Here is a 12,111-nt window from a genome sequence, read left to right as displayed (position 1 = left end):
GCAGTGTAGCAAATACCTAATCAGCACTGCAGACAGATTAACAAACAGCACTTCCAATGAAAATCCTCCTTCCAACATGCACAAATGAGTGTGTATTGCTGACACAGAATCTGTCAGTTGCCTGCCCAACTTGCCAGGAAAATCTCAAACAGCCCCACATAAAACCTGCAAATGTATACGCAAATCACCTTCTTCCCTATAAGCAGGCTTTTATGGAGCAAAATAAAGATTTCAGACATATATTTAGAAGTCCCTTTACTTCTCTACTACAGTGAGAGAAAAAAGCATGTCAGGGTTCTCTACAGGAAAGTGGTATTTTCTCTATGACTTCAAGAAGACTTCTTCATTTTCCCTTCTGCATAGATTAATGTCCAGTTTTCGTATTTTCAAAAACAATCTGAATAGTGTGATGTAATCAGCATCCAGTTTGATTTACTAACATTTGATGCACATACAGCATATGTAGCAATTTTGAAGACAAAGTATTTATTCTGTGTTTGGAATTCAAAACAGTCACTACATTTCCTTCCTCTCCACTGCAAAGGACCCTACCCAAAACTGGATATGTAGATGGTCTTCTCGTGCCTATGTATAAAATCTGATCTAGCAATCCTTTAAATCATGGGCTGCTTAATATCAGTAATGATCCTGCTCTCTTATTTAAAAGACAGCAGGTGTTTTGCTTTTCTGCAGAGCCAGAGCTGGGCAGCTCCTGGCTATGCAATAGTCACTAACATAATTCATCATCTGGTTGTGTTCAACTCAACCTTATTCATTTACCTGTTTGCAGCAGACACTGATGCTCACTCTACACATTCCAAAAGCCTTAGTTCTCCATGGAAGAAATCAATTCGAACCCTACTAGTCAAGTTTGATTTTTTTCTCTCATTCTGAGATACAAAACAGGTACATGACAATTAAAAACTATTTCCACATTATCCATAATTCCAAGTCTACAGCAAATGAAAGTTCTTTACATCCTTATTCAGCAAAATCAAGCATAAAGTTTTCTCCAGAAGAAAGGGGAGATGTATCCTACAGGAGGAGACTCTCTGGTGAAATGCAGAGTTACCTACTTGGTGCAAGACGCATAACAATTGCTTGATTTGGGAACCATCGTGACTGGCTTATTTAGCAATCTGTCACACCAGAAATTTCTGGTATCTCAAATATGGTTACTATATTACTGTTGAGGATCATAATTTGATGAGTTCTATATATACTTCTTACAATAGAGTGTAATACTTTTTCTAAGGTATATATTTTTCCTACAGAAAAAGCATTATCCTAATTAATATTTATCCTGTTCTGTGTGTGCAAAAACATAGGAAATACCAATTATTCAGGTAGCTTTCATTCTTCATTAGCAGCTGTTTTACTTTTTATTGCCATCAGTTAAACTATAGTGCAATTCAATTATTTTTGTCGTATTTTAACTGGTTTTTACTCTTCATGTTTGAAACATGAGGTGGAGGGTTCACCTTCAGGCAACTCTGACACAGATATCTGCACCCTGGTTAGCTGCCTATGGTGCCCTAAACAGGTACTTTTAGCATGAAGTAGGTTTAACAAGTTTTAGATTTTAAGTTAGGAATTAGGAAATGAACTGTTTTGCATAAGACCAACGGCATGTTCCAGCCAAAGTCTGTCTGCTCCTTGTGTCTGAAAGCTCTCAGTATAGAACAGCAGTATAGATAAGGGTATGGGAATCAGGGGAGCATATAGAATACTTCCTTAGAATCCAGTGCAGAACAGAGACTTCCAGTACCAGGCATAGTACTTTTGTATTTAATATCTGTTGACATTTATCTTTGATAAATTTGCTTATTTTCTTCTCCCCAATGTTTTAAATCCTTAACAATGTAAAAGCATTATAGAAAAGGGTCTCTCTATGGACAGCAAAGACTATAAATTATTCATACACAGACATCTGTATTGCAAATTATATGTCTGATTATTTCCATTAAACATGATCTCTCAAATTTGAGATAAATTTAAAATATTCCTTCAGCCATTTTCCTCAATAAAAAGATTTTTTTGTAGATGGATCAAATGAAATTCAATGAAAGATATACCTTGGGGCAGAATTTTTCTTATTCATTCAGATTTCAGTTTGGGGCTCTTCTGTTCAATGTCAGCATGCGTAATTTAAAAATAAACCATCAAGATATTGAATTAAACAACCAAGATCAGAAGACAGAGGCATGGTCCAGATAACATGCTTAAATGGCAATAAATGTGCAGTAAATAAACCAGTGGCACCTCAGTTACTATAAATGTGTCCCAATTTCTTAGACATGGAAGAGGTCAGAGTTCACTATTGTGGTGGACAGCTCACATGCTAGTGCCATGCTGATGGATTGGATATCCCAGGGTTTCTCAAATGGTGCTAGATTGCTTATTTTAGATAACTTCAGCCTTCGAAGTAGACTTTCAGGTGAACCCAGCTTATCTTTTGGCTAACTGAATATGTATGACAAAGTCTGAATGGTGAGCTTACCCACCTAGATGTAAGTCTGTTGCTCGTGTCATACCTTAAAATATGTTCAGCCTCAAACTATTGCACCAGGAGGATGAAAGACTCTAGACATCATGACTTAGAGCTATCAATTCTACATAAATGTTTAAGATACTCTAGGACACTTCAAATGTCCCTAGATACCCTTATTATAGGCAACAGCAAAAAGTACTTAGTATGTATCCAGACAACTACATGCAAGTTAATAAAGTATCTTAAACTTGAGCCAAATCCCATCCATCTGATACTATCAGTGTTCAAGCTGTCCCTCTGAAATTCATACTGGCTGAAGTACACATAACATTGAAAGGAAAAAATGCATGCCCAAAGTTGCTTCTTATGAATTATAGATATTTTCACTGCAAAAGCAAGTTATACCGTGATAAGTCATTTCTCATTAAGGTGATACAGGGAAGCATACTGTTAAATCAGAATTTTCAGGGTACTGAGAAAAACACCACAAAATCTAATTCCCTGTGATAAAGTGAACGTAGGCTCAATATTTGTATCACTTTTTTGAATATAGCAATAGAACTAAATCAACTGAGGTAGATTTTGCCCTTAGAGGAAAATCAGTATCAGGCTCTGAGAATTAAGGAAAAAAACCCCAAAGGACTGTATTTTCTTCCAACAATAATCTAAATAAAGCCAAAGTGGTTGTGATCCAACTTTTCTAACAAAATAAACAACCATAAAAAAATAAAAAAAATTCTTAGGATTATCACAGAACTGGCTCTCTCTTCCTTGCAGAAAAAAACATGCCAATGGCAAAGAAACAAGACGTATGAATATATATAAAAAAATCTTTATATATTAGCTTTTGAACAGATTTCAAGAAAGCAGAACTTCCATCCAGAAGCTAAATCCTCATGCATAATGCAAAAAATAGTGTATGGCAAAACTATTTCACTACTGTGCCTGTAGCAGCAAATGTTGGAAACTTGTGTTACAAACTTTACCTGCCTGCTGCTTGCAGTGACATTTAACTGAATACAGTTACCTTTTAAGCTTTTATTGGATCTACTCTGCCATCATAAGCTTCACACTTTGGTTTATAATCTAAAAAGGAAGAAAGAGAAGAATGGTTTCATCTTTCAAGTAATTAGATTATGAACTGACCAAGCTACGTGTAGTATCTGTTTGAAATGCGCTCTTCAGATCTTGGGTTAAACTCTCTCTGAAACTCTGTACAATGTCAAGAATTCTTCCCTGTCCCATTGGTTGAATATGAATTTGTACTGATGGATGACGATCTCACACTGGTGATAACAGCCCCATATGTAAATTGCCAGAGACGTTTCATGTGTTGTGTGAGGTTCAGTGTGACAGAACCACAGGGCCAGGTGCAGCACAGCTCCATGGAGGAAAGCAAATACATTCTGGAAAGCACTATTCCTCCCTCATCATCTCCAAAACTCAAAAGTGCATACTGTGTTTCTGCCTTTCGAAAAATATTTGACAATATTTCTCGCTACTGGAAACATTTAGACTAACTGGTTGTAACTGTGGTAAGTCATCCATGAGGGTCAGGTCCACCTTTGAATACACTCAAGAGAAGATCAACGTGCCTATGTCTGAATAAAACCAAGTCAAGATTACTCAATGCATATGCACGAAAAGATGCAGGATCAATCACTCCATAACCCAGTTGAAAACAATAATGGAACAGCTACAAGGAATGTTCTGCTATGATTGAAATATCACCATTCCTATCAATACAAATCCTGGATTTTGAATAAAACAAACAAACAAACAAAAAAACCCAAAACCAACCAAAGAAAAAGACTGTTTAAAAGCTAACTTTTCAGGAAGAAGTGAATACTCATTTGTTCCTTTGCAGCATTTCCGCACTGATGCAGCTGATAAATTAAGAAATAAAACAAAGGTTTTTTTCTGAGTTTTTTTTTAAACGCTACACCTGAGGTTTTGGCTTCTCCTCTAATGTTAATTATCCCCAAAGCAATTTCAAAACATTAATATATGTACTGTAATGCAAAAGCATATATGAAGTCAAGTCAGTTGTGCATGAAACAAGATCTACCATGTCTAATTTTAAAGCAGCTTGGCACTACTGGCTTTTTTGTTGCCTAGGGGTTTCCATTACAGAAGTTAACTGCATTATATCATTGACAACTAATCCTCTCTGAAACGCCACTGTTTTCTGTTTCTTCTTTATATATTATAATCCTTTGTTTATTTTCACAAATATGTAAGTATAGATAACAAAGGCTTGTTTAAACGCAGAACTTAAAAACTTGATTTATCACACTTGGTTAATGACACAGAAGTTTCCAGACTGCTTGATTATTATTACAAATTTTTTCCTTTATCTGTCATAAAACTTTTCCTGCTGCACCTGACTAAAAAGGTTCCATTTCTCTTAACACCATTTAGTGTTATTATTGCAACACTACTTCACGTAAATATTATGAGATCAAATTTTCTGGACCACTCCATTTCACAGACAATTTAACAGCTACTTCCTCTGAAACATGAAGACCAAAAATAAGCAGATTAAAAAAAAAAATCCTGTGAGTGCAATACTATTTTTGAGGTCAGGAGTGCAAACACTAGCCTGGAAAAGGAGGAGCAAGGGAAGAGCCACAGGAGGAAGGAAGGTAGGTCTCCATTTTGCACTCTCTCCTCATGTGCTGTAGATTTCTGAGCATGACCAGATTTGCCTTAATAATCTTACAGTGAAAGGCCAGAAGAAACCACCAAACCGCCTTCTTCTGAATGTGCAGAAGGATAGAATATATTTCCCATTGAGGAATTTCATACAATTCTAAGATACTGGGATGTGCTTTCAAAATTTTGGACGTTTAGCTTCTGACTTATCTGACTCGTATGCAAGCAGAATAGGTGTGCAGACTGGCCAGATATATGACATCCCATGCAGTTCATCATAACTTCAAACATGAGCTTGATGTCCATTAAGTTCTGGGCTCTGACCCTTCATTAGATTCTTCATTAGGACTGTGCTTCTTTATTTGCTGCTCTCCCCCATATGCTCTTTTCTAAACAGAATGCAAATGCTGAGTTCAACTTCAGTTCTTCAAAAAAAACCAAACCAAAACCAGCATTCAAAAACATGTAAAATTAGACAGACTGAATTCTTAAAATCTTATGTTGCATAAAAAATGTTCAGAAGGCGGCAAGCAGATTAGGAAGAGAAAAGCTCAAGCATCTCTAACTGCAAATATAATCAAAATTATTTTGCAAAAGCAAGAGGTGAATAAGAACCAATTTCCTAGAAACTTTCATAAACTCATTTGTCACAGCAAAAGTACACGACAATCTCAGCAGGATTCCAGCCAGAGATTTCTGACACATTACAACAGCAAGAAAGCTTGCTTTTTAAGATACTTAGCATTTCCCCAGTACAGCTAGTAGAAGTTCACGGCATAATGAAGCAGCTATAAAGTTCTCACTCACATGGCATGAATCCAAAGGCTCAGGAGGTTTTGGATTTCTTTTTTGGTTTAGATTCCCTTAGTCAGTGTGGTGTGGCTTTAAATTAACTGTCTAAGCACCTTGAAAGAAAGCGTCTATTCATTAGCTCAAATATTTTCTCAAAAATTATAAAGAAGCTCCTGGCAACAGGTTTAAGGAAGCAAGTTTATCTGACAACAACAGCACTCATGTCTATCTTCATCACACAGTATGTAAGCACAGATAAGATCAGTAGCAGAGCTGAGATCCACTCAGAAAGTGTCCCAAAAACCTTATCACAATATTGCACAATATAAACATGTTATTTGCATTAGGTGATCATTAATCATATTTCAACATGATAACTTTACATTAGTCACTCAATGATATCCTTTACCATGGTTTGGACCTTTGTAAGATGGTAATTTTTTCAGTATAATAAAATAAGCTGATATTTACAACTCAGACTTATGTTCCAGCAAAGGAGGAGAAGACTAGTCCTGTATTATTCAAGAGAAACAGGAACTAACCTTTTTTTTTTTTTTGTAGAAGCTAGGAAGGAATTCTGAGATAACTAAAAAATTATTTTTGGAGATTAGAACTATTGCATATGCAGACAGGTTCAAGACAGGTATTGTAGATTTGATTGCCTATCTATCATCTTTCTTTTTCACCAAATTCATCGTAGCTGATGATATATGGTCCATGTCTACAGAAATTAGTTCAGCTGTTTATTGCCTTCTCATTTTAAATTAAGTACCTTTCTCTTAAATTTCTTACTTGGTAGAATCTAAGGGCCTGAAAATGGTAAATCAAGATCAAACAAATGGTGAAGATGAAGCTTGGTTTCCTTCAGAACTTGGTGACAAAATAAAAAAACTCATTCCAAAGGCACAAACAATTAAGGGGATAAGAATATACAACACGGACTGTAGAGTGTGTGCAGATTCCAAGAGGAGTGTTCTGAGGAAGTTTTCATAAGGTGAAGCACTTTATCTCTTTCTTGAAAACATTAAGATCCCTGCAGGAGGTCTCACAGTATTTCCAGGAAGTGGCCAGTGCAGAACCAAAATGCTGCTATTCACTACACATGAGAATGGCTAAAACCCAGACATGGAGCAGTGACAGACAATTATCCATTATCATTATTTTAGATACTTTCAGTTTCATTGCAACAGAAATTATACTAGTAGCTAGACCATGAGAATAACAGAATGCCATTAAACAATATCTGGAGAGACAGACACAAACTACTAAGTGAAATGAAGATATTTGATGATGATACTACCTTTTTAATAATTTAGGTCTCAAGTATGTGGAATTTGAATACACTTCAAACTTGAAATATCCTCAGGGGAAAACAATACAGAGAAAGTTTCTATGCAATGTTAAGTATGGTCTGTCTAAAGCCCATAAATTTCAGAAATTACTGAGAAATGCAAAGTCTTTCTTCTTGAGGTATTTCTCTGTGGCAGTATCATTATTGTCAGCTTTAGAAACAGAGTAGTTGGATCACTCATATCAAGTTTTTGAACTAAACACTTTGCTAATAATTCTCTAGTTAAATGGTTACAAAAATTTACTTCTGCAAAACATCCTATAAATCTTCAGCAGCAGTGTGTATGTTCATGCTTCCTCTTTTTTTTTTCACTTTGAATTCAGAACAGGCATGGAGCTATGCTGGCAGATCACAGACAACAGCAAAAGAAATTAATGTCAATCCAAAAATGTAGCTGGGATGTCCCTGGCACTCACACTCACTTGAAGGCTGATGCACAAGAACAAAGCAGGACTTTCACCACAACAAACAACATATCTGTATCAAAGAGAGATCCTTGTTCTCATTCTCTGATATCTCTAGCCATAGAATAGTCTGATTAGTGACCTATTTTATGGATGTGCTTTGGTATCTACCACAGCTGATGAATTGACTGCTTACAGAAATGCAGAGACAGGTGAAACACTGCAGACTTGCTGTGGTGTCAGTGAATGTTAAGTGACAATGGCAATCCAGGAGCTGAGTATAGTGGAAACACTTTGCAGAAATTTTAATCCCATAAGATCTCTCTTTTGTCTCTGAAACTGTCTCCACTACTCTCGAGCCTTGTTTATTCTGTGGAAGTTTGTTAAGAGTTTCATTGGTTCCAGGCTTTTTTATAAGAGCCAAAGGATTCAACCCTCCGACGTACAGATTCATAGTCACAGGCAGGTGCAATGTTATCAGAAGGTCTAAAACCCCTTATACCTCTGAAATAAGCTTCAATTCCCCTCTCCCCAAACTGGCAGTGATTCTGACCTTGCTGTTTCCAGCAGAGCATCACAGATCCTCCCTGATCTTTCAATAGAAGGACAAGGCATGGATGGCACCAGTTCCGCTCTGTGCCAAAGGGCTGGAGGGAGTCCAGTGGAGGATGAGAATGAACGGACAGAAGACCAGCAGTGGCTCAGCTGAGGCTGCACTGCAGGACCTGGGTCTGGGGCCTCTCAGCTTCCCAGGGTTCGGGTCTCTGGCAGCACAGTCCTGGTCGTAGTGCCACAGTCAATGGGTGTGTGACACTCAGAGTCAATCTTGTGCTTGTGACATTTCAGCTACCTTGCCAGTGTTGGCCTTAGGTGCTGGAGTTAAATGCTATGTGGAAGACAGAATTCAAAAGAAAATATCATAGAGAAAAATCTAGCTAAGTCTGACACTGGACTATCCACACCTGGCAAGGCATGATGGAGGGAGGATAATATGCTCCCCTGCACCCAGGTGGACAGAAGTTTGGATGCATTGCCAATAGACTTGCATGGACTGGGCTATGGCTTCTGAATCTACTTTTACTAACTGTTTTAAATCTGCAAGCAGGTCCAATTGCTAGCATGGATCCATCTAGAAGACAGACAGAAAACAAAAGCATGCCCCATGGGGGTCCTGGAGCCTAATAAATGGGTATTATAATAAGTGAGAGGTCCTCTGAGAGCTTCCAGCACATGAAGAAAGTTAAGGAGAAAGGAAATCAGTCTCTGTAGACAGAAGACAGAAGCCTTTAAGAAAAGAGCACTCTTTGGGATATAATTCTTTGCACCAATATTAGCAGAACTAAGCAGCCCCAGGCCACCATTTCAGAGGTATTAATTGTTTTCCCTGACCTCATGGCAATCTGTAATTATAGTGCTGGTGGTTGCATTAAATTTCTACTAACACAATCTTACTAAAATTATTCAAAATGCTCTATAAACTTCAGATTACTGTAGTGCATTTATTTTCTATAATTTATCCTATAAATTTATAGCTTACTCCAGTCAAGAGTGGGAGACACAGGCTGTACCCTGCCAAAATCAAGAGAAGATGCTTAAACTAACGCATGCTTAGGGAATAATTTTAAACACAGGAGTCACCAACAAAAATGCCAGCGATGTACTCTAATCTCCATGCTTGATCAGTTAAAAAAATCTTTAAAAAAGAAAACATATGAAGCTTAACATTTATAAAAATGGGATTATTTCTTTCCATTATGTTTGATTTGACCAAAGACTGAAACATACAGAAGATTATGTTTTGCTCATGCATTGCAGCTACAAGGAAACCCCCAGGACAAAGTCTGTATTAGTAGAAATAGATACAGCAGGCAAGGGAAATAAAGTGGAAATAAAGTATTTTTGTTGTTTTTTAATGGCTTCAGTCAGTACACAACAAACACGAACCATTTACAAGACTTTTTCACTTTGCAAAGGACTATATACATTAACATACTGAGTATTAATTACTGGGTGATTTTAGGTACAAGTCTTTAAAGGAAAGGAAACAAAAATGCAAAAAAAAAAAGTTAACTGACATGCTTTAATGGTGTACACAGAGAGAGACTACACCAAGTGACTTCCAATATTCATCCTTTGAGTTTGCATTGCCAGATGGCTCCTTCCCTTACAGCAAAGGATACAGTTCCAGGCCACTGGCAGGAGAAATGTAAAGGGGCTTGACTGAAAAGAATACACTAAACTGGACCATGGGTCCAACAGTCACTTGGGTAATGCAAATATAACCATATAACTCTATGGAAAAATAAATAAACCTACAAAGTTGGACTTAGAAAGCAAGGGATGTGAACAATGTACAACAACAGAGTAAGTGCTAAAAACATGTCCCATAGAAAATACCTGAATTTAATTCTCTTGCAAACAAAGAGTCAGTCCTCTCTGCCTCAGACACAGAAAATGTGAGCACAAACTGTCCCCATGGATACACAATGTCAGCACATCCTTGCAACGTATCCCTCCAATCGAGCACGCCACAGTGAGCAGTAGTCCAGACTACAAGGTCACAGGGAATGGGGAAGGTGCTTCATTGCTATTGTCACTAAACCTCAAAGGAATATCAGTATGTGTTCATTAGCCTTCTCTAAGGAAAGGCAGGTATGATGCTGGATTTTAGTGCCACAAAATACAGAAAGGAAGGGGCAATTAGCCTTCACTCATAAAACTCCTGACAGGGTCTGTGCAATGTTTCCTCCTAAAAGGTTTGCTACACTTTGTGTTCTTTTTAAGAGGATCTATCTATTAGTGACAAAGTATTTACATAGTGGCCCAGTACATATGTATTTGCCCTTTTTTGCAATGTCGTTATGAAATGAAAACATAATGATTATGCACACATGTATCTAAAAGTTATTGCCTTTATGATTGCTAGTAGTGTTAATTATTACTACTACCAATACTATTTATTATTACTACTGTTCCTACTACTTGTAATCTAATTGAGCTTTGTTTTCACTGACACTGCTTTTCTTGAAGTTTATCATTCTGATTTTCCGTCTGCTGAAAGGGGAAATGGGTGCAGTACTGATAGTGGTTAATGCATCTACCAGTGCTGTTTTACACTCATCGTGTTTCCTGTGATACCAGTCCAGGGTTTGTGCCATTTTTCAGCTTGAAAAATGTGCTGCCTGGTAGATCCCACCACATAAACCACAAGTGTCAGCTTTTCTCAACTCTGTCATTGAAAGCAATGCAATTCTGGCATAAGATCACAAACAGCATTTAAGCAAAATACATACTTTTTGCTTCCATTTTCCATGGTTCTGGCCAAGAAAACGGTTATGTGAACCCCTTTTCCCTGCTCTAATTTTAGTACTCTATTTTACCTTGTTCCTGTAGCAATAGTACTTTAAATTCTCTTTTCATACTGCTTTGCTCAGCCTCACTGTGGATCATACTTTTCTTCAATCTTAACACTGTTGTGCCCTAAATGTCTGCCCCTACTAGTTTTCCTACAATAATTGTTTTCTGTGCCAATTACATGCACTCATCATCTATAAACATTTTACATACTCCTTCTTGTAGTTACAGTGATTTCCCATTATGTATTATCCAGAAGCTTTTAGTAACTTTTCTTTGTTTTCTCTAATAACTTCAGGTAAACACTCCTGCATGTTCAGTTTTTAGTTTGCTTTGAAACTGAGAAAAGGGCAGTTTGCTTCTGTTTTCTTCAGTCACAGAGATCCTATTTCTAATACAATTCCAAGACTGAAAGTTAAAGATGCAAAAACTAGAGGAAGTGCTGGAGCTGTGCTTCTAAGAACACAGCATCATGCTTTTCATTTGTATGGAAGGGCTGGATTATTTATTTCCACTCATAAAATAAACCTCAGTTTGCAAAAACTGAGTTATTTAACTCTATACTAGCTATGATGGCAACAGCATTTTCTGATTGAAAGACAGGAACAACCTAAATTCTGCCTTCAGTGTAAAATCAAGGTAAATCCACTGGCTTTCTGCTTATCATATATAACTTGGCTTTCAATTTTTCGTTAGTCAGTTTATTTTTGTTATTGAGCAAAAAGCTCGTATCAGTGTCCAAAGTGATGATGAAATTCTGAGAATGGCAATGCTGTGGTGGAATAAGGGTATGAAAAAGAAGAACCAGGGCCAGTTTTCCATCAGCTTTATAACCACTGTAAAAGTTGAAGTAAAATGCTGAGAACTGCTACAATTCTTTAAATAGCTTAAGCCAAAAACTTTTAAGAATAGATATCCAAAAATAGCATTGTAGTAAATTTTTTATAAAGTTTTAACAGACTTTCTATTCATTCTTAACTATAGGACACGTGTTATAATTTTCCTCTAACTCTTGAAAAGGAAAAGGGAGAAGACTAAGCTACCAGCCACCAAAAGCACAAACA

General features: G+C 37.0%; 1 protein-coding gene across 2 annotated transcripts in view; it reads right to left on the bottom strand.

Moving 5' to 3' along the window:
- Positions 1 to 12,111, bottom strand: part of KCNQ5 (potassium voltage-gated channel subfamily Q member 5) — a 294,208-nt gene that overhangs the window by 119,862 nt on the left and 162,235 nt on the right. The window lies entirely within an intron of this gene.

The sequence above is a fragment of the Pithys albifrons genome, chromosome 2 (genome assembly GCF_047495875.1).
Source record: "Pithys albifrons albifrons isolate INPA30051 chromosome 2, PitAlb_v1, whole genome shotgun sequence".
Classification (NCBI taxonomy): Eukaryota; Metazoa; Chordata; class Aves; order Passeriformes; family Thamnophilidae; genus Pithys; species Pithys albifrons.
This window is presented reverse-complemented; position numbering and strand designations above follow the sequence as displayed.